We start from the raw sequence: 23,673 nt of genomic DNA, 5'->3' as shown, positions 1-23,673 counted from the left end.
GAATAGAAGAATAAAATGTTGATGAGAACTCAAGGAAAAAAAAAGGTAATATCAAAAAGGGTAAAGAAAAAGTAGAAGAAAAAGAAGAAGAAGAAGGATGGAACGTTAAAATAAAAGTAAGAAGAATAAATGAGCTTCGAGTAAAAAGTATAATCTTTTATCATTTGTGTATGTTCGTCTACCGATAAAGAAAAACTTTAGCCAGCTCTATTTCATCCTCGCTTATTTCTTTTCTTCTTCTTCTTCTTCTTCTTCTACTTCTTCTTCGTCTTCCTACGTTTAGTTTTAAGCGTGCAAAGAGACGAATATAAAGAAAAATATCCGCGAGAATTTCAACTGACAATGAGACTACTTTACAAGGTATATCTCATCGTGTGAGATCTATTTCAAAGGTGGATTGAAGAAATATAAACAATAAAAATACGTCTCCATTTGTAATGCGACGCGTTTTAACGTTATTTTTCATGTTTTCATGAAAAACACTTCACATAATCGTCCTGTTCAAAATACATAATCGATTGTAATAATTTATCAAACTTATTGTAATAATTCAACCAACATTCGATTACTTTTGTTTGAAATATTTCAACATATTCCTAAAAACAAGTTTCATCTATTAAAATACACTCAACATGAATTATCAAAACAGACTGGCAGCCAGGGTTGACTGGTTGGTTGGTTGGTTGTTTGGTTTATTGGTTGGAATGAAAAAAGCGTCGTGAGACAAGAAATGATGAAAAAGAAATGAAGAGGGAAGAAGAAAAGAAGAAGAAAGATCGAAAGGTGGGGAAGAAGGGATGGTAAGACGAAGAAGAAAAAGAAGACGAGGAAAAAAAAAAGGAAAGACAGAAGGAAGGAAAGAAAGAAAGAAAGAAAGAGAGAGAGAGAGAGAGAGAGAGAGAGAGAGAAGAGTGAGGATTTCATAGTAGGGTGAGGGGGAGAAATCTTTTAAGAGACGCGACGCTTTAAGGACGTATTAAAAATGGCAGACGGTGGAGAGGCCCGAGGTGCAGCTTGCAGTTTACTGTGGTATAAATTAGACTCGGTGTTCCAGCATAATCTGATATATTAACGAGTCAAACCTCGGTTCCTGCGTTCTCTCTTCTCCCTTTCGTTCCTTACCACTTTTTTCACTCTTTCTCTCTTTCTCTCTATCTCTCTTTTGTACTTTCTTTCTGCTAGTTATGAGCAAGAAAGGAAGATAGAATGAGAAAGAGTGTGGGAGAGGAGGAGGAGGAGGAGGAGGAGGGAAGGAAGGGATGGATGGAGAAGAGCCCGCAGGAAGTATCGTCGATTTTTACTTGCTTAGTATCTCGGTTATAGTCTCGCAGTTTTTACGGTCGAACGATCTCGCCGGGCTTAACGCCGTAATTGAAATTGTGGCCTTGCTTATCGGGCTGTCGTAACGCTGAGAAATGGATCTTTATTAGGGAGCCGCGGTGAAGTGCTGGACGAATTCAAGAGAAGGAGAAGGCAAAGTCTCGATCGAGGAAGAGAGAGAGAGAGAGAGAGGGACAGTGGGAAGGAGGAAAAAGTCGAGAGGGAGATAGAAAGAGGGATTAAGACCGTATCGAGTAAGATCCGTAGAAAACGAGCTTTCGAAAGATTCTCCGTTTCTCTCTCTTTCTCTATCTCTTCCTTTCTTTTTCTATTTCTCTTTATCTATCTCTGGCTGTCGTTTAAAATTCTTAAGTGTCGTCGAAGAATAAACTATCTGCCATTATGTTCGATGAGTTTTGAAGATTCAACTAATGATATTTTTGCATAGAATATCCATTTTCCTCTTTTTCATCTTTTTTTTTTCTTTTCTCATTCAAGCCCATTAACGTTTTATAATTTATACGATAAGAGATAGGAGTCAAAGATTTAAATAGCTGAAAGATAATGACTTATATCGAGCCTGAGTATATTAAATATTAAATCGTTTTACAACTCGTAGAAAAGTCAATTTTGCGAATAACGGTTAGAGGAATATTCTCAGCGTTACTTTCTCGGTATCGTAAGGGAAGCTTAGAGATCAGTAGTAAGGTTAACGAAGATCAATATCGAAGTCGGTGGTCGTATTATCCGAAGAAGGAAGAGGAAGAGGAATAGGGGAAGGGAGAAGGTTCGAAGAGTCGCGAAGTAGCTCAGTTCAGATAAAATCTTTCGTTAGTGTTATCAGCCATTGAGATCGGTGCGTTTCCACGGATGCAAGGGAGTTACTTGGGGTCCAGCGCATAACGAGAGAACTTTCGAGTTTCCTCATGTCGAACTCTCTCTCTCTCTCTCTCTCTCATTCTCTCATTCTCTCTAGCATTGCTTTTGCAATTGTATAAAATAACTCCTAGGGATCGGTTTCTTATCCTTACGTAGTATGTAATACCCTATGTATTTTTATTTCGGTGCATCTCTTCGAGTTTTAGATTTTACTAAAATCAAAATGAAGAAGAAAAAATAGTCAAAGTATTGTTATTACGAAAAAGTAATCCTTAACGTCGTTTCTTTCGTCTCTCCCCTTCTTCTCTATCCTTGACACTCTTTTTAAGTCTCCCTCCCTTCTATGTATTTACATATGCGTTTCCATATAAAATGCATATCCTCAAAGTCATTTCGCTAGTAGCGTTCCGCAAATAATAATGCGAACCCATTTCTCATATTTTTCATATCTCATCGTAGTTGTCTCGTCGTCAAAGATTTTCAAAAACGGAGACGAGAAGAATTCCGTATTCTTCGGGTTCTTTTATTTTTACGTCTACTTCAAATATTATATATATATATATATTATTATTATCATTATTATTATTGATTTTTTTGCTCGTTTAACTTCAGTAATATTACTTCAAGTATATCAATTTGTAATATTTTTTATATATCATTTTATCGCATTCCTCATTGTATCTTCTATGATCCCTGTCGCGAAGATTATAATCCGCGTGTATATCTCTTATACTTTTCTCTTTTTTTCATCTTTTTATCTTAAGACTGAAAATGTCAGAACAAGCGTATGAGATTTGCACGCGGACCTCCGTGAAGGTAGCAATCGGCTTATTTCCAATCGATTCGGTTCGCGGCCGAACCTTTCCTTTCCCTTCCTACCTCTCATTTTCTTCTCGTGTTCTTCTCTTTCCCTTTCCTTTTCGTTCCTCTTACTAACTCTCGCATGTACCATTCCTCTTCCTCTTTCCCCTTCCAATTTTTCTTTTTTCTTTTCGTGGACCGATCTTTCGTCCCTGTTTTTTTTTTTTCCCCTTTCTTTTGCTTTTTTCCAATCTCGGCACCGATGAGATTAAGGGAATCGTGTATTAAGGACTATATCGAAGGAACGGTTCGAGACGAGGTTGAGATCTTCGCTCGAGATAGGATATTGGAGGAGGGGGAGGGGGAGGGAGGGAGGTAAGATATGAACGTTTGGATAGACTACGAAAGTAGGTTAATTCGAGGATTTGACATTTTATGAGAGTTGATTTTTTTTCCTTTCCTCTTTCTTTCTTTCTTTATATTTTGTATCAACCGTTTTTTGACATTTAACTTTTTTTCGAATAAAAAAAAGGAAATTAAATGTCGTCAGAGAGGATATACAACGCAAGCAAAAAGTATTTATCCTTGATAGACAATCGAAGGAGAAAAAAGAGACAACTAGACAATCGGACTTACTAATTCGAATACTTTCTATCTTATAACTTTGAGATAGGTTTGGTATTCGTATCCTAATTTTCCTCGTACGTGAGTGGAAAGACAAGAATGTTAGGAGAGAACCGTTTGCCTACGCGGCGAAATCGAAGAAAGTTTTCGAATAGGGTTTGCTAGGGTATTAGAGAGATAGTAAAAGGGACACGGAGAGAGAGAGAGAGAGAGAGAGAGAGAGAAATAAAGATAGAGAAAAGAAGACCAAGCAAAACTATATAATACCGTTCTATACATATATATTTGTAGATAGTAATTGGACGTAGACAAGGAAAGGGAATGGGCCAAAGATCGAGAGAGAGAGAGAGAGAGAAAGAAAAAGAATAAAAAAAGAAGAAAAGAAAGAAGATAGTAGAAAGAAATTCTCGCGTGGTTTAGCGTGGGCGTGTTGCATCCTTTCGAGGAGTTATTAGTATTCGATTAGAAGAGAAAAGGAATAAAAGAATGAACAGTGGGGATCGGTATCGTGAAGCACGTACGAGTTCGTCGAGGAGCGCGCTTCGTAAACGTTTCCTTCGTGACGAGATAAGAAGAAATCGAAGTCGTCGTACTCGATAGAACCGAACTCTGCCACTTACCGGCTTTTGCCGAGCTACCGACGAACCTCGAAAGAAGCTCTTAGAAAGGATAACGCTCGTGATAGGAAAAGAGAGAAGAATTCAGCCCAACGATATACTTTTTCTCTTTTTTTTTTTACCTTATTTTTATTTCTATTTTACTTTAATCTTTTCTTTCTCTCTCTCTTTCTTTTCTTTCCAAAGCAAGACTCACATTTGGGGAATTAAGTTTACTTCTAATACAAAATGTGGAACTTGTTTTCTTGTTCAAATAACATCTAGAGGATCTGTTGTAATTGGTTAGGATCTTCCGATAAGGAATATATGTTTATTTAAAAGCATTGATCGTGATTTTATTCGTTGATAGGCAGAAAGGTTCTACTATAGAATTTTTGTTGGCGAGCCACGCGAACAGAATGCGCCTCGGTAAAGAAGGAAGACCTTTTTTCTTTGTTTTTTCTCTTACGCGCAAACACATCAGCGACGTTTTTCTTTTTCACCTTGATACAAGAATCGAACCGAGGAAGGCACAAAAACGATTCGCACCGATCGACTTTCAATGAAATTCAGAGCTTCTTCCCTGTTACACGCAAATCCTACGTATTTATATACATATGTACACACATATATTACGGTGTCTCATGTTGCACACATTTGCAAGATACGCAATAGGCTGGTTGTCGGCTTAATTTGCGATCGGCTAAACCAACAGAAGGAAAAAAACAGGAAAAAAAAGAAAGAAAAGGGTTGGAGTGCCAGTAGCCTGAGCTACCGATCGTGGTCTCGCGATAAGGGCAATAGCGGTTCGGTGCGAAAGAAGTTGCGATTAACGCCATTGTACGATCTTCTTGTTGGGATGCTGGCAGTGGGAGGTGTGGGTGGAAGTGGCCGATAGGATACATACAGAAGTAGGAGGAGGAGGAGGAGGGTGGGGATATCGGGTACACACGAGCGAGTACAGACGGCCGTTTAACGCGAGCCATTCTGGAAATAATGGCCGGTAGTTGAACAAAGGCATCGTTCGCTTCGAAACAGGAGGAAAAGGAAAAGTACGAAGAGAAGTTGAAGGGAAGAAGTAAAGAGGAGGATCGTGCCTTCTTGAGAATTGGAATCGAGTCGTAGTCGTCGTTGTTGCAAGAAGCGAAGGTGAAACCGGAGGTGGGAGAAGAATAGTGGGTGCCGGCGATCAGTGACGAGGAGGAACTCTGCAAACCGAAGAAAAAGAAAATCCTTGCCTGGCGTACTACCTGCCGGAGTTGCTGCTGCTGCTGCTGGTGCTGTTGTTGCTGTTGCTGTTTCTATCTATTCCAAGAAACGGCTCCATTAACGAAATGGTCGAAACAAACGAAAGCGAGGAGGTTCGCGATTGCGCGCAATGCGCCTTCTTCGCGAGCCAATAAGATTCATTCTTTTTCTCTGTCTCTCTTTCCCTCTCATTTTAGCTTCGGAAGAATGTTGCGGAGGATGTCGTTCCCGCAAACGAGAGGAGGGAGGAAAGATCTTCTCTTCTATACGACACAACTCGTAATCGCGATCATCCTTGCGCGAGTCGAGTCGTCTATTGAATGTTTCGACGACCCCTATATATTTTTCTCTCCGTTTCTCTCTTTCTTTTTCTCTTAACCTCCGATCTGTTCTCCTCTTTTCTAATTAGCTAATTTTCTCTTTTTCTCTTTTTAACAAGCAAATACTCCTACCCTAGACTTTTTAATTAGTTCCAAAGAGCATCTTCCTACGTATATACGATCTTTCCACGATTGTATGCGTTAGCTATCGAAGCCTGTAAAATTATTCGATTTCTCATACGAAAGTATTTACTTTATCTCGTTATGAAAGTGTATAATTATTGAGAAAGTACGAATTTAACGAGAAATTATCGTAACGATTAAAACCAATTATTCGATAGGGCTGGTAAGAGATAATCAATAGATAAAACGATTGCGTTAGGAGTATGTAACGTTCTCGTTTACCGAACTGCGTCGATTAAAATCGCGATAGATGATCGTTACTATTCGAGCTAGTAGTTAGGTAAACGCGAGTAGAGAGAGGCTTTTCTTGCATTTAGTGTGAACTGGATATTTAGCGATGCTATTATCCTTTCATTGAACACGACTAACTTGTTTTATCGATGGAATGCGATAGACGCTTTACCATAATAAATACTGTTTTATATCTTAATTCTCGGCGAGGCTAATTTTCTTTGGTATGGAGGCCATGAAAAGAGAAGAAACTTTTATTGCTTTTTCTCGTATTACTCGGCTTGCAGTTTCCGAAGGGTTTCTTTGAAATCTTTAAAAAGAAAATAAAAGAAAAATTAGAAGAGAAAGATAAATTTATCGCGTCGAAAAATACGATATATGAAATAAATAGAAAATAAGAGAGAGAAAAAAGAATATACATGTGTTATCGCGATAATTTTAAACGGATCGTTTCAGACATTGTCCCCATCCTATATCGGAGATGCAGGAATAAAAAAAGGAGTATATTCATCTTCGTGAATTTTACATGAGGGAAACGGTTTTGTCAATACCTTTGTTGCGAATCGAAAATGGCTTCTGGAAGATGCGATTTGAATAAGAGGACCATGGGGAGAAATGGAGAAAACGGAGGAGTCAACGACTCGAACCTCGAATCGTACCGATTGTAACGAATAAATTGGCCGCATTACTACGATCGTCGTGTTACATCGAGCTTTCACCCCTTTCCATTTCTCCACCTCCACACGTAGGAACACCGAAAAGACGAACTTTTCCCTTTCTCCCTACTTTGTACACCGATTTATCCAAGAAACGGTCGACGAACGTCATCGGGCGAATCCATAATGCATACGAACTCCAAGACTCGGTTCCTTCCGGCGAGAAAATCGTAGAAAATTATTCGAAGAAAAAGGGGAAGGAAACGTCGAAACGTCGACGTTGCGACGGGGGAGGAGGAGGAGGAGGAGGAGACACGATCATTCTCCTCGTACATCTTCTCTCATCCGTCTTCCATCTATTTTTTTTTTCCCTTCTCTCTCGTAGGATGTTAAATTACGCGTGCATCTAAAATCCTACTAATTTCATGTCTACCATTAGTTCGAATTAATTTTTATAATCTTAGTTTCTTTCCGTGTTCTTTCGTTTAATGATATATTCATAACTATGGTAGAGAGAGTATTATTAAAGATATTTTCCAAAATCTTTCATTCTCTTGATTAATTACTCGGAAATTAATTAAACTGGTAAATTAATTGACGATGTCGTAGGTCGATACGATTTCACTTTGAAAAAATTTCATTTCCCCATCTATGTCAGTTAACTGTTTATTTTCGATCCTATTTATCTTGCGTTTATTAACGTATCCTAAGTACATATATTGAACACGTTTAAAAAAATATCTACTCGGTTTATTAATACATTTCGTCGAGAAATTATTTCGTAACGGGCAATTTAATAATTTACTTTTACGTTTGATAGAGGTAATCGTTATTGTAGAGTTTAATCAAAAGGCTGGATGATTTCGCTAAAAAATTCACTTTCCTTTTCTTTTGACATCGGATTACATTAAATTTACGGGGAAAAGGAAATAGGAGGATTTCGTATATTTTAACATTTAAGCTATGCACATCGGAAGTAAATTGCATCTAATCTTCTGCCTTACGTCGGATTATAGTATAATCGAGCGGAAAAATTTTTCAACGGGATTACTTTGATACCCTTCTAACCTCTCTCTTTCTCTTTCCTTCTCTCATTTTCTCTCTCTCTCTCTTTCTTTTTTTTTTTTTTATAGTTAAAACTTCAGTCGATCCGTCTTTTCTCCGCACAGCAACGAACTTTTTATCTCTTATCTACGATAAAGGAAAAGGAAAAGAATAAATTGCAAGAAGTAACGTTAACATATCCTATTGCCCCCGTATATGTTAACATTCAACATCGATAGCTATTAGATACACACAGTGTATGCTCATCTGCATTAAGCATAGACTAATTACATTGTAATTACATTGCGACCATTACATTAATGCAATCAGATTACATTTCGATCGGGCAAATTTGAGAGATCGATCCGAGAGGGACACGATACCATTATGCTGTTCATATTTAATTAGCCACAAATAATTATTGGAGAAGTTTGACAATTGCAAATTTACAATAAATAACATCGGTTATTTCCAAATTGATAGGAATTTATAATGAAGAGTGAGTGAATAAGTGAAAAGACGAAAGCGAAGTTTAGGATACGAAAGAAAAAAGTATAATAGTATGTACTGTACGATTTAAAAAAAAAAAAAAAAAAAAAAAAAAATAGGAAAAAAACAACAAAGGAAATCCAAAACAAGAGCGTATGCTTTTTAACGCGGGAAGTTTTCGAGCAAAGAAAGCGAGAGATTAATTTTTCCCTCTACCTCTTTCTATTTTACTCTCTTATTTTTTTTTTTTGTTCCTTTTGATTTAACGATCGAAATCGACATTACAAGTGGCAACGTACATACATACATACATGCATACATACGTACATACATACATAGGACGTACTCAACGACGCGGCAACGCGCGGTCTGTCTCACGATCTGACAGGTGAGGCTACATTCAATTTTTGTAATCGAGCCCGGGAGGCTACACTCTCCCTCGGCCTCTCTTTCTCTACGCGCTCGCGCGCACTCGCTGATGTTCGCGCGTGTATTCGGCAGTTTCGACCCTCTTTTGTGTCTGACAGTTAAACCGCAGCCATTATTCTCTCTGTGTATCTATCTTTATCCTTCTCTCGTTCTCTCTTTCCCATTCTCTCTCTCTCTCTCTCTCTCTCTTGTGCACAGCCTCTCATCGTTCTCGAGTAACCTTTCTGCAGCTCCACAGTTCGTACTAGTGGTAGTAGTAATGTCGAGAGCCGGTCGTGCGCTTCGATAGCGGTAGATAACCGACACGAGCAGGGTACAGAGCGAAGCACCAATTAGGAATTAGATTTCTCTGGGATGCCGGATCTCTTTATTTACTCTCTTGGCGTGTTTCGTCGTTCCCCGCTGCGATCTCTACGACCGCAGAGTATCGGTATTTCTCTCTCTCTCTCTCTCTCTTTTTCTTTGTAACTACGAGCGTACAGATGCAACACGCACGTACACGTACACGTGTAAAACACGTAGGAGTACCACCGTTGGTAGTACACTTTGCGACCAACCAGTCTACACGCATACGAAGGACATTCTCTCTCTCTCTCTCTTTCTCTCTCTTTCTCGGTGGCTCTAATGAACGCTGAAAATTAGCCGCTATCTATTCATCTGCGCTTCGTTGGTTCTCCAACTCAACAGAGCTCGACTAGACTCGATTCTACTTGGGAGGAGGAAACTCGTTTGAGGAAACTGGAAAAGCGAAAATCGAACTTATTTCTCAGCGAATGTTTCACCGACGAAATAATTTAGTATTTGTGTTGTTGGAAGAAAACCATGGCGTATATATTTTCGTCACGGACGAAGGAAAACGATCTCGAGAATATTCTTGATGCACTTAGTAGGATATATATATAACGAAGGATTAAGAACGCTCGAGATTTTTTGCACTAACATCCTACGATTTCTCTCCTTCTTTCTTTTTCTCATTCGTTTTATATTCCTCGAGTACTCGTCAACGATTCAAACGACCGATCCGACTTCGGCAAGGTGAAGAGGAGACCGGTAGAAATAGCGAACGGATCATCAACGCGACGGGAGAGTGGAGGCGGAGAGGCGGAACGCATCGGTGGACAGTGAGCGTAGTAAATTAAAACGTACGACCATATTACACTCAAGACTCATACCTCAAGCTTTACAGCTCGTTGCCCGAAGATGACGGTTTAAAACGAAGAAGAGATATCGCAAGATATCTCATGAATCATTTAACTAAGGAAAAGAGAGCAAGAGAGAAAATATGTGTGTGTGTGTGTGTGTGTGTGAGAGAGTCTGCGCACTTATTACGGACACCAGCACCACCTATATTTTCACGAAACTCATAAAATACGTGACTCGAACGGCTGGTTGGTTGGTTGGTCGCTTGCTCGGGACGGATGGAGAAACGTATGCGCGAATCGAAACTATAGGATTTAGTATCCTTCGAAAAGTTCGCTATATTTGGAAGATGACTTAAAAAGGTCACTTCGTGTAATTTTTTTTTTATTGCGTTCCCATTCCAAGATCGTATATATGAGTTATCAGACGATATTGTCTGACGTTATAGATATTGATTTTGGAAGGATGTCAAAAAACACTCAACCAACATGAGACAATTTTGCTTGAACGTTTTAAGTAGAAATTCTTTTGATCGTCGTATCTTCTTATCCTTGTTAGTATATTTACAAAAAAAAAAAAAAGAAAAAAAAACAACATAAGGTAAAAGCCCCCTCGGTTGGCCAGGCCCCCTCTATTGGCCACTTTATGCCACAACAGTGATTATAAATTATATGCTGATGTGCACATGGTGACAGTTTTTAAAAAAGAAAATTCTAATTTTAAAATATCATTGAAAGTAATTCGGATTATTTTAAAAATATATTTAAAAACGAAAAAAAATAAAGTTGTGCAAGACTTCTGTTTTTGGATGGTTTCTTGTTAAGTAAGGTAAGGATACTGTGATTTTTATTAACCTATATATTTCATTTTTGACAATAGCAACCGAAATATTTTTTTTTTCTGCAATTAACATAGTTTAAAATTATTATAGAAATTGAAAATTAAGTGATTTTTAATTATTCTCCATTAAAATATGGTGGCCAAGCATGAAGACAGTATTATTGCCTCTGTTTTTATCATTAGCCAACTAATGGCTATTCGCTTTGAGGTTATATATTTGTACATAAAGTATTCAACTAGTTTTTTTATACTAATGAGTAATTAATTTCTTTGTACACGAGTTTTGAATTATTCAATTTTGATTTATTTAATAAATTAGTTATTAATTAATTATTTATTTTAAATAGGAAACATGGCCAAAAGAGGGAGAAAGTTGGCTAAAAATAGGGACATTGCAAATCTATGTTTTTTTTAATTTATTATTAAATATTTATGAATAATTTGTCTTTTCTTTATTTTTATTCAAAGCTGAAAGCTCAAGCTTACAGGTTAAACCATTAGTTTAGATGTAAGTTATTTTATTGAATGAATATAATTTTTCTAAAAAAGAAAACGGCTTAACTGGCCAACCGAGGGGGCTTTTACCTTACTATATGGAAAATATTTGAAGTTGAAGTTAAAACAATAAAATCGTTGTACTCATTTTTGTAGCGAATTAGCTTTTATTCGTAGCATTAGTTACATCTTCTTTAACGGTCTCTTTTCGAATAGTTCTCGTTCTTATTCGCTCTCTTTCTCTCTATCTCTCTTCTTTTTCTCGCATCAAGTATAACACAGGATAGAATCTTTTGAAAAGGCGCGAAAACTCGACGTAACTACCACGGTCCTTCTTTTCATCCTTTCTCGCGAGTTTTTCGCAACGCAAGAAAAAGATTTCCTTAAGTCACCTTAAGCCGCTTACTAAAAAAAACATTTCGAAGAGAGGAAGATTCTTTTATGCTTAAGTACGACTAAGTATGTATTCTTTAAGACGAACGCTTTAAAACGTTCACGTTAGAGGAAAGTAGGTTAACAGTGGAGAAGAATGTTATAGTGCGAACAACAAACTCTGCTCATCGTAACTTGCTCGACGCGACCAATTTCGAAAGGATTAGTGTGCGCGACTTGAAAATAAAGATCGAGTTTACGCGTACAATTTGTTCAACATTCGACTTATTTTTACTAAAAGAAACGTAAAATAAATAAAATTCATAAATGATAAAATGTTTATTTAAATTGAATTTTAATTATCTATCTGCTCTTGCGTTGATTTTTCTAACGAAAGCTTATCGTAACGGAAAATTCAATTTACAATTTAAATCAAGAAGTATCCCTAGCGCAATATCGAAACTAAGAAAAATATTGCCGTTAATGTTAATTACGAGTTACAAAGTTATAAAAATTCCTCGTTACGATATATATATACATAACGAACAATACAATGAAACATAAAATAATCTGCGACAAATAAAGGAAAAGTTAAAAAACATTTTAACCAAAGTTATTATCAATAAACCAACACTTTGTTTGGAAACAAAGTTAAATAACAATAACAATTGGATAGGAGGCAACTACTATCGAGTCAGAAAATGCAAGCGATTCGAATAATCCGAGAATCAAATACCCCAATGGATAATTACTGTAGAAACAAGTGTTCAAAATGAGAGTAAAATACAGCGTGCAATTGAAATAGTAGAAACATCGATACAGAGGAAGAGAAAGAGAGAGAGAGAGAGAAAGAGAGAGAGAGATGTGATCCTTTCTCGGAGCAACCAGGCATCGATTACCAACGTACACGGATTACGAGCGAGCCTCCCGATTTTATTATCCTTCGTTCAGAACTCTGACACGCCCTATCGAGGATTCGAATTGGCGACTCGTTAAACTTGAAGTCAGTTAAACGCAATATCTCTTACTTTCTCTCTCTCTCTCTCTTTCCTCTCCTCTTATGTTTTACATCGAAATCGGAGTAAGGTATATATCTTACCCTCTACCTTTCTAATTAAACGAATCTAATATCTGCGAGAACGTTTGTTCGAGAAACGTTTTTAATGAGGAACCCTTTCATCTTGACGCGTTTGCACAATGTGATATATATATATTTGAAGTTACAATGTGCCGGTCCTAAGCCCGGGAAAAGGAGGAAGGTTGTTGGATCAGGTTAGCTCCCTACCCAACGTAAAAAAAAAAATTTGCGGCTCATAGAAACGACACTCTGTCTATTAGCAGAATGGACAACAAGAATCGGCAGAATTGCACGGGATAAATCAGCGATTGGCTGCAGAAGTACGGGGCGCCCACGAAAACGATGGTGCGACAATTTAACAGTGCAATAGGCAGAAAAACGTCGTTACGAAACAGGCAACTTGCCTAAATTAAAGAATGAAGAAGAAGAAGAAGAAGAAGTTACAATGTGATATATATATATTTGAAGTTATTTTTCTACTATCTATTTTTAATTATTTTCATTTTAATTTTTTCTCACTGGTATCATTTACACAGCTCAACGAAAAAACGAATCGTACGTATACCGATCCTACATCAGCCTTATAAACTAGCAAAAAACTCAACGCGTTTACGTTACGTATAAGATCTCGGAGTACGATCGATCATTTCGTTTATTAAAGAAGTCTGCGTCGGCGTTGTTCGATCAATAATAAGAAATATATCTCCAGCGAAGGGCATCGATGCGTTTACTTGACGCGAGTCATCCATCAGAAGTTGCTCGATCAAAAGCGATTACGAAACGAATTTGAGAGCTCCAAGATACGTTCATATACTCGGCTTCAACCGAGATGTTAGAATCTTGCCGAACATAAGAAAGAAAAAAAAAGAAAAAAAAAAACAAGAAGAATAGACTTTCATCGAGTGAAAGAAAGAAAAAGAGCTATAGTAAGTAGCCTTTTGCCCTTTGCCCTTCGTAAAAAGGATCTTCTTTTTTCTTATATCCCATCTACCTATATTGTATTCGGTTATGTACAAATTGAAATAATCAAATACATTGACAATATATTTTACGAACGAATCATTTGGGGACTCACTTTTTTTTCTCTAGATTATTTAAAACAACCAAACAATATTTTATGTAAATATACATGGATTGAGATATAAAATAAAATCTAAATCCTATTAATATTGGCTTATATATATATGTATATGCTATTCGGACTACGTCGATATTGGACGAAACGGAGTCAAATGTAGTATTTGTCACGGCTATATTAAAGGCATGCATGGCATCAGCTTTATTAGATAAAATCGTATCAAGAGGATCGTATAGGACAGATTTAATTGAATGATTGGGCCTCATCCACTCTCGTCTGGCCACATCGCATTTTCCAACCGCACTACTCAGAGATGTAGCCGTGCAAACGTGAAATAAACGCGTATCTATTCGCACAGGTGCGTACCAAATACAAACGTGTATTATATATACGTTTGTATATACTATATATACATATATATATATTTAGGAACTTTCGTTGTATATACACCGGAAAAACATTTTCCCGTGTTTCGTTTGACGCAGTTTGCGTATCGGTAATGTAAATTCTACGCTGCCCTGCTTGGTTTCGTTGCTTTTGGCCAGATGAATTTCCAGATATAGAACTCATCACGTTTCACCTTTAGCTGGCTTCCTAGCGTAAAGGAAATGGAAATTTTGTATCATTGAGGTCGTTCCTACTAATTTTAATACGTTTCAATAGGCAACAAGGTTGAATTATATCGAAGTAGCGTAAATTATTATAAAACGAGACTGCGTATACTATTTACAATTGTAAATCGTTTATTGCAATTTATGGGAATAAGAAATCGTTTTAAGATTTCCCAAGATGAACAAAGTGGATAAATAATATTTCAAAGAATTTCATATGAAAATAAGGGAGAAAAAGAGGAAGCTTGGAGAAGTATCAAATCAACTCGTTCAACGTCAAAAGTATATGTATCTATTTGCGTATGTATAGAGATTCGAATAAAATCGATATTCGTTGTAAAAAAAAGCACTCGAACGAATCGAACGAAGTCTGGCAATGCGATATGAGAGTGGTGATGTTGAAAGCCAATAATACCGACGAGTTATTGTTCCGTAGATAGGTAGAAACGGTTCACTGATATGTCTTAAAAAACAATGCCCTTTCGATAACACAGTTCACAAGGCACGACTCTTCTTTTACGCTCGCGAAATTATTATAATGAAAACTTTTGAAGTATCTAATTACGGCGCGTTGTGATATTCTTTCTGTCTCTCTCTCTCTCTCTCTATCTTTCTCTTTCTTTATTCTTTTTGTTTCATGTTCGAGTTCGTCTCTCGTCGATTCAATAAACTCGACTCATCGTATATACGTACATATATACATATATACATACATACATACGTTGTTATACATCCGGCAGTTCGCATGGCACTGTATGTGCGAAAGATAATGGAAGCTACGTGCTCGTTGCATAAGCCGCACACGGTTAACGACCACAACCGAGAACGCGTCGTTCGTGTTTCCGATCATCATCGTCGACGTCAACATCACCTTCGTTCTTATCATTCGTTTTTCTTTTTCTCTTGCATCGAGAAAAATGTATCGATTTGTTGGTAATTTTTCTCCTATTTCTCTTTTCTTTGCTTTTTGTTCTTTGATTTTTATATATATATATATTCACGCTTCAATCTTTTTCAATCAATTTCCTATTTTCAAAAAAAAAAAAAAAAAAAAAAAAACTAAATAAATTTATATCGATTTTTCTGTTACAAGCTATACACTACATTTTTCCTGAAACATTTTTTCATTTCATAAAAATAGAATAATTTGTAAAATTCGTAGGATTTTGATAGAAATAAAAACCGAGATATTTTATCAATTATTCATTCAAACTTTCTACAATTTTGTCCGTTGTTACGTGACAGAGTGCGGCTGAACGAATCACGAGTGTTATACGTTTTTCTTGAAAAAAAAATAGAAAAGCGAATCGACGTTTCGGTAAAGCGAAATTGTGTCAAACGTTGACGTACACTATGTTACCATACAGCTTTATAAACGTTAGTAAGGTGTATATGTACGTATGTAAGTGTAGAATGACACGTATACGGTGTTAATATATACGTAGGCGTTTCCATTGTCCTGCTCGCGAAGTAATCGTGCCTTTCTGAGTTAATGACTCGTGCAGGGTAAGGAGTACAGTGACGAAACGTCGGTGTGTTCTCGAACGCGCGCCACCACATATGAGTTTTTTTACAAAAGAAAAAATTCGACGGAAAGGGAAAACTACGCAAGAAGAATCGCTCGATTAGCTTCAGTCACATTCACATTCTTATTGTCTCTCTCCTCTCTCTCTCTCTCTTTCATTTTCTTTTTTTCTCTCTCCTTCGAGATGATAATACATCCATCGGATGAATCAGAAAACGTGGAAGGGGAAAGAGCTCGAACAAGGAACCTACTTTTCATCGTGCACGTTTAACCGCCTACTCGCGAATATTAATTTACTGGTACGTATGTATGGTATGTATATGTATATACTATATTTAACTAACTACATACATACATACATATACATATACATATAAGTATAGTACATAACTAACAATAAGAGATGTAATAGCAATAGAATAGAAGAGTACGAAAGGAAAACATTGCATTCTCGACCACGTCGACTTACTTCGACGGAAGAATTACTTTTATTATGGTTGACCCGAACACACGAGCCGCACGAAGACAGCACGTTTCGCTTCCGTATTACCGTCTCTTGAATCGAGTCGGTTGATTCTCGAACCCTATAAGCATGGATAATAGCTTGTCTTTCTTCGCTTATCGATGTACCATTCCTCTTGTTATTCGCTTCTTTGTTACGCTTATAGCAACTCTTCTCTAACATCCTAAACGTTTATTTACCTTTCGCATACTTTCTTGTTTTTTTAAATCAAGTAATCAATAGTAAAACAAAAGTTCAATACTTTTCTGTTATATATCAATATTGGTTATTGATAAATTGTAAATTTCACATTTAGTTCTCGCGTTATTTATTTTCAATTATTAATCAAAATAATAATAATAATCGTATAATCAGACGATTATAATTTCGAGCAACGATTATGAGATATTGTATATAAGTGTAACAAAAGCCAATTATCGAATTTATTTCTTTTATCAATTTATTATTATTGAAATATGTTTAGTTAAGTGTTTTAAAAATACAAAGGTATCGTGGAAAATTATATATCGAATTATATGATACAAATTTATATGTATGAATAAAATTTAATTACATCGTTTTCCCAGTACATAGAAAATAAGAGAAAATGGGTTTTGCGAAGGTAAATAAAAAAGAAAGAAAGACAAAAAGAAAGAAAGAATGAAATAGTTGGCATTAAGGTAGAGAACAGAGCACAATTATTTCGCGTAGAGTGCAGCAAGAGGAGGAGGAGGAGGAGGAGGAGGAGGGATTCGTGACTTAGAAATTATCGAGGTATTCGAAGAGATCCGTGTCCGTTAATCGGTTCTACCTTCGGATTCTTCCTAGAACGATCGATTCTATTCGTTTCTTACTTTCTCTATCCCTTTTTTATTATTTTCCATTGTGATTTCAATCGAATAGAATAAAAATTAAATGTTTAAGTTCATTCACTTTCTCGATACATTTGTTCATATCTCGAAGAATATCAACAATTATAATATTAACATCTACGAAAATTCAAACGTAGAATGATATTGGAAAGAAGAAGAATCAAAAAAAAAAAAAACTGGTGTGTGTACTTATGTACGCACGTAAGAAGTCATACTTCTTGGCCGTACCAAAACGAACATAACCTCAATAACCTCAAAAATAACTTCAAAAAACAACTTCAAAGAAAAAAAATAACTTAAAAAAGAATAATTATTATTATATATATATATAAGAAAGAATAAAATAAAAACTGGTGTGTTTACTTATGTACGCACGTAAGAAGTTATACTTCTTTGGCGTACCGAAACGAATATAACCTCAAAAATAACTTCAAAAAAATATTGGATTGGAAGTATGAGAACATAAGCAACTAATTATTATTATTTATTTACTTAACAAAAAAAAGAAAGGAAACATATTTTCCATCGGTCCACACTAAATATAAGGGAGATATATCGAAATATTTTATGCGTCAACAGCCATGGCGCGGTTACAGCATTAGTTCTCGCTCGATCATTTAAGTAAAGCAGCGCTGATTACGATTAGTATTTGGATGGGAGACCCGCTTGAGAAAAAAGGGGGAAGAAGAGGAGACAACTTCATGCCGTATACTTGAAATCGCTTTGCCGCGCTTCGTAAATACTGACAAACTTCATGGTGTCGTTTTTCCAGACGCTCGGAACAAAATCACTCCCCATTACATTTTCCCCAACGCGCCAAAAGAAGTATAACTTCAAAAATACTCATATAGTTGATATTAATTAATTGTGAAATGTCACACATATAAACGTGAGAGAAAGAAGAAAGTATATAGAGACAAAAATGAAAATGGGTTAGAATCTGAAAATACGAGTGGTGGATGAATGGTTTAGAGGACTCTGCGGGGTGGCCAAAGTCAGATTCGAAGATAACGTCGACGGACGGCTCGCGTCACAATAAAATTTAATTTATATCTCGTGATCGTGATAGCTACCGCGCGACATGACCTCCTGCTTCCATATAGAGCGAGTCCAGCAAAGTAAGTTGGGTATACCTACGTAAGTTTTCGAACCATCTTTCTCCAGCAGACTCCCTTCTCAAATAGTTTTGATTCATGAGACGGCTGTAACTCGAGCATGCGTGTTACAAGCGTGTGCGTGCACACCTTGAGAGTTCTTTCTTTCTCCCTCCCTTCCTCTCTTCCTCACTCTCTCTCTCTCTGTTGGTTCGTCTCTCTTTTTTCTTTTTCGCGCCGCTCCTCTCTCGTTCCGCCTTTCTTTCTTCGGACACAACGAAATCCGACACTGCATGCCAGTAACCCAACTTCCACGGCGTTCTACCTCGAATCCTCTTCCTTTCTCTCTCTTTCTCTTCTGCCAGTCACGTTCCTCTACTCTTCTCGCGGTATACCTTCGAACACGTGTCAACATGTCGGTTGACATAGATTTTTCGCCGAGATAGAAGCTCGAAAATAAAAGAAAGATCCGAAACGCGGCTGGTAAAGAGGAGAAGAGGATTCGATCGAGCTCTCTTACTCTCTCTCCTCTTTCTCCCTCTTTTTTTCTCTTTCTGTCTGTCTATCTGTCTCTCTCTCTCTCTCTCTCTCTTTCTCTTTCTTTCTCGACCGTCACCGAGGATGAGGACCACGAGATAACATGTTACACGGAGGAAGAGGGAATTCCAAAACCAGTTTCCAGCTCGCATCGGTAGTCATGAGGAAAAATAAAAGACTAGAAAAGAAAAGGAGGTGCTCCGGGCGCGTTTAGAGGTGCGGCTTAACACCAGGAGGCACGAGTCTTCTCTTTCGATCGTAGGAAGATCGGAACCGGCGCCTTCTTACTAAATTAATAGTCTTTTCTAGCTGAAATTCTCTCTCTTCGTTATGGTAACACCGTGTTCGTGAGAACAACCAAAGTTCTTAAGTTAAATCGTTTTTCGAATGTAGGGATTTAATAATTCGGAAAACCGAATACTTCAGTTTTATTCAAGCTTTTTGGTTTATTTACTCTGACATGTATTTTCTTAATATACATGACAGATAATTAATCTTTCGTATATACGTTTAATCAATTAAAATGGCTTCAATTAAGGTTTCATTTTATTGGCGGCATTTTATGACAAATGTTTTATGACAAAATATATTATCGTATGATTACTAAAATAAATGATGTCAAATAAATGAAAGTTTTATTATATAGTCGTATGAAATATAAATATTTAAAAAGATATCTCATTTGAAGAAAGAGACAAAAAAAATGAGAAAAAAGTGCAAAGGGTTAACTGGTGTTCGGTAAGCTTTAAATTTGAACAGGATTTTCTAATGCTTCGCTTTCTTCGATAAATCTCGAAGAATATTAGTCGAGAAAAGAGAAAGGCATCGTACATGGATACAATACAACTGACGCTAGTTATTACACTTCTTTGAGAAGAGATACTCGATGAATATCCAAAGGGTCGAAGGTCGAAAAGTTCCGATTGCGAGAAAATGTCACGTATAGATATACCCGTTGCACGATAATTTGCTTGATCTTCCTACGCGTTGGTATGCATCAACCCAAGCAAGTTTCGTCTCTGAGGAACACTAAGGAAACCGTGAACAAGGTAAGATGTCTCAGTCCTTTCTCCGTATACTGCGACTCGTGATATATCCCTTATAATTTCATAGGGTCTGTGTATTGCTTCCGTTGGTAGGTACCATCCATTTAGGAAAATGGTGCAATTTTGTCTCCGTAGCTCGTACGGCCTGAAACGAGGTGCAATAGCAGCACCCTCTCTTCTTCTGTATTTCTCTTACTCTCTTTCTCTTTCTCTCTTTCATGAGACGATTTAAACGTAAGAACCATTACACGTAACGTTTCATACGTTTTCTCTCGAGATACGTTTCCGCGAGCTTATTGTTAGTCGGTCTTTCGTTTAGTCAGAGATAACTTCAACGAGAAATTCTAGATAAATTTGTTGTAAAAGAAAGAGAGAGAGAAAATGAGAGAGGGTGAGAAACAGAGAAATGGAAGAGGAAAATCTTGGCGCGATGTTTCCTCCTCGTTCTTCGTTTTATGACCCTTTTGCTTATCGACACTCGCACAGCTTGCCGCGACGTCAATATCACGCATTTCGACGGACGGTCCAAAACTCTATGGAGCGTATTCGCGGCGGTATATTGCGATAACCTTTTCGCTTTTCACTATTCGCGGGGATGACGGACGACGTATATATAACGGATATGTATGCACGAACGCCTCCAGATAAGGAAATAGAACTCCGAGAAGCTTGAAAGAATTTTTCCTTTCCGAATATGTTCGCTTATCTCTGACTACGCATTTATTTTTATTATCAATTTATTTTGTTCATATCATATTATATATTTAGTATTTTTCATGATTTTTGTAACGAAATATTTGGGGGAGTAAACGCTTTTGATAAGAAATAATAATCATAAGTCCGGGTATGAATCATTTACCTTGCGTTCTACGAGATATATTCATGATTCTATTGTAATTTGTAGCAGAGATATTTTCGTATCTCTAATTTTGATAAAATTCTTCCATCAAATATTAAACGTTGCTTTTTTTTTCAATGAAATTTAAAACGTTTTCATTGTTTTTTCAGAAAAAAATTGTATCCCATATTGATGGACGATCTTTAGGAAAATCCAAGGACCTCCCGTTACGATCCGTCATACGTTTTCAATTTGCTAAATCGCACGAGAGTAAATTTCAGAGTGGGAGCACAGAAAATCGTTACGTTTTTACGTTTTCTTCTTCCGTTTTCTAAAGACTATTTTATAGAAAAGCATTTCTATCTTTCGTTTTCACACTTTTACTCGAATTCTCTCTTTCTTTCTTTTTCTTACGCGCTTTATATACACATACACATCCGCGCAAGCACATACACGTACACGTATATACGTCTCGCTATTCGAAGATCCAGTTTCTCCGTTCTTTCGAACGGACCCTCGTCGTCGGAAAATTCGATTTCGAGGATTTGTCGGCGACAGGCACTGCCGGTAGCAATGCATTCTTCTTTCCTCCTCCTTCTTCTCTCCTCTACGAAGATAAGAAGAAAAACAAGAGGAAAAAGAAGAATGCACACATCCTATACGCGTAGGCGAGTTTAAAAATCAAGATAACTCACCTTTCAAGAGAATTCGCGGGATCCAAACTTCGAAGATTTCCTATCGAGATTAAACGAATAAGATCTTCGTCCTTCCACTTTTCACTATAGTTCGTGAAAATATGAAAATTTCTCTTCGATCGACGACATCGAATGTGATAAACGAAGAAAAAAAAAAGAAAAAGAAGAAAAAAGAAAGAACAATATAGAAAAATATCGCTGCGAATAAGCACTGTTCGTAATCCTGAAGAACGATGAATTCGTCGTTAGGGTAGCTCGGCTTGTCTCGTCGATCGACCGGAAGCGACCGGTCGTGCAGACCACACGGTAATTACCGGTGTAGCTCGAATGCGATCTGAACTCACGCGTACAAACGTACGTAGGTGCTGTTCGTTGATGGTTGATGTCCACGTGTACGTAACGCCGGATTAATTTGCCCCTGGCAGAGCACAACAACGCGTTGTAGTCGATGCTACTATACAATCGAAAGGTTTACCGTTCGCGGTAAGGTTGCCAGACTACTATCGTTCTACCAACGCTCCAATACGTTTCGTTTTTCCTCCCCAGCTGTCTATATACATATACATATATGTAAATACACATGTATATATATATACGTATGCGTGTATTTATATAGGAGTCCAAGTCCGGCCACTAGGAGTACGTTGATTATGTCGGTGTATATAGGTCCTACTCCTGAAAACATGTGGTCTTTCCTATTGTTATCGTCGTCATCGTCATGCTCGTTGTTTTTGCCGTTGCTATCAACTTCAATGGCGATCGTACGCGTGCCCGTTCGCGTGGTTCTACGATAATCCCGAAGTATCTCGCACTCGAAACGCACTCGGTAGCACTCGAGAGTACTCGATCGCACTCGCGTCGCATGATCATGATGTTACCAAAGAGCACTGATTCGAGGCACACACAGCACCTGTACACGATGATTCTACACACCTCTCTAAATACGCACGATGACCCTCCTTTACCTTCTGTTTCTCTCTTTCTTTCTCTCTTTTCCCCTTTTCTCTTTCGGATACTCAGAGTTTCAATCGTAACGAGATCTATCCATCCATTCGTTCCCTCCTTCTCTCCGATCACTCATTCACTCACTCACACACACTCTCTCTCTCTCTCTCTCTTTCTAACCTTTCCTCTCCATTGAAGGATACGCGATACGCGTCAGGACGTTGTTCTCGCGACCACGAATGGTCCTCGAGAAAAAGGTGCTATTCGAAATCGTTCTACCCTTCGGAAGATCGACCACGACGACGATGATGTTCAAATGTTGACGATGACGACGACGACGGCGACAACGCTGATGCACCTGTCACTTTTTTAATATCCATTCCTTTTCTATAGTTGCGTAGAGAAAAACTATGACGATGACAATGCGGGTGGGGTGGGAGTGGGGGGGTGTACGATTAAACGATTAAAATAAAAGAAAAGGAAACGAAAACGTATATAGGGGGTGAAAGTAAATAAAATCTAACGGGCACTTGAAAAGTTGTTTTGTTTTTTTTTGTTTTTGAAAACACAGATATCACTTAGGAGGAGGCCAGGACAAAATACGTGGAGCAACGGAACGGCGCGGTTGGATCCGTGGACCGATCGAGACTGGATCCTTGGAGTTTCAACGAACCGGCGGCGCGGCGTCGCGTATGCGCGCGTTTTCCTATACGCGGGCTCCTCTTCTTCCTTCCTCTTGACTCCTCTCTTCACTCCCTCTCGCAGCTTGGAATCGCCGAGAATGATCGATCGCGAATCCGCGAACTACGCTTGCTGAGAGAACTCTCTCTCGCGCGAGAGAGAGGAGGGAGGAGAGAGAGCGAGAGTGAAAGAGGGATTCCAAATCAACGACAGGAGCCTATATCGCGTGTACAGGGAGAGAGGGAGAGAGAGAGAAAGCGTAACACACGTTGCTGCTCTCCGTGTTCCATGGCATAGCAGACGTGATCCAGCCTCCGAACACACTTTCGTTCAACTGTCGTTCGGAGCAACTCCGATCGCGGTTTAGTATCAGTGTTCTCGTTCTTTGCCACAGTGGCCGTCTGTCTCGAGGGGGGTGCGACGCCCGCTCGACACCGCTTCACGCCAATCGAGTGCAAGCCTTTACCTACTTCCTTGCACGGAGTACTTTACTTGTCATATCCT

At 37.9% G+C, this 23,673-nt stretch overlaps 1 protein-coding gene across 1 annotated transcript in view; it reads right to left on the bottom strand.

Annotated features, from left to right (window-relative positions):
• LOC122514549 (latrophilin Cirl-like) overlaps positions 1-22,938 on the bottom strand; it is a 283,503-nt gene extending 260,565 nt beyond the window's left edge. The window contains exon 1 of the mRNA XM_043631452.1: positions 21,544-22,938. The gene's annotated coding sequence lies outside the window, so the exon portion shown is untranslated. The remainder of the gene's footprint in view (positions 1-21,543) is intronic.
• Between the last annotated feature and the right edge of the window lie 735 nt (positions 22,939-23,673).

The sequence above is a fragment of the Polistes fuscatus genome, unplaced genomic scaffold (genome assembly GCF_010416935.1).
Source record: "Polistes fuscatus isolate 324 unplaced genomic scaffold, CU_Pfus_HIC Scaffold15, whole genome shotgun sequence".
In the NCBI taxonomy this organism is placed as follows: domain Eukaryota; kingdom Metazoa; phylum Arthropoda; class Insecta; order Hymenoptera; family Vespidae; genus Polistes; species Polistes fuscatus.
Note: the sequence above shows the minus strand (reverse complement) of the source record. Positions and strands in the feature narration are given on the sequence as shown.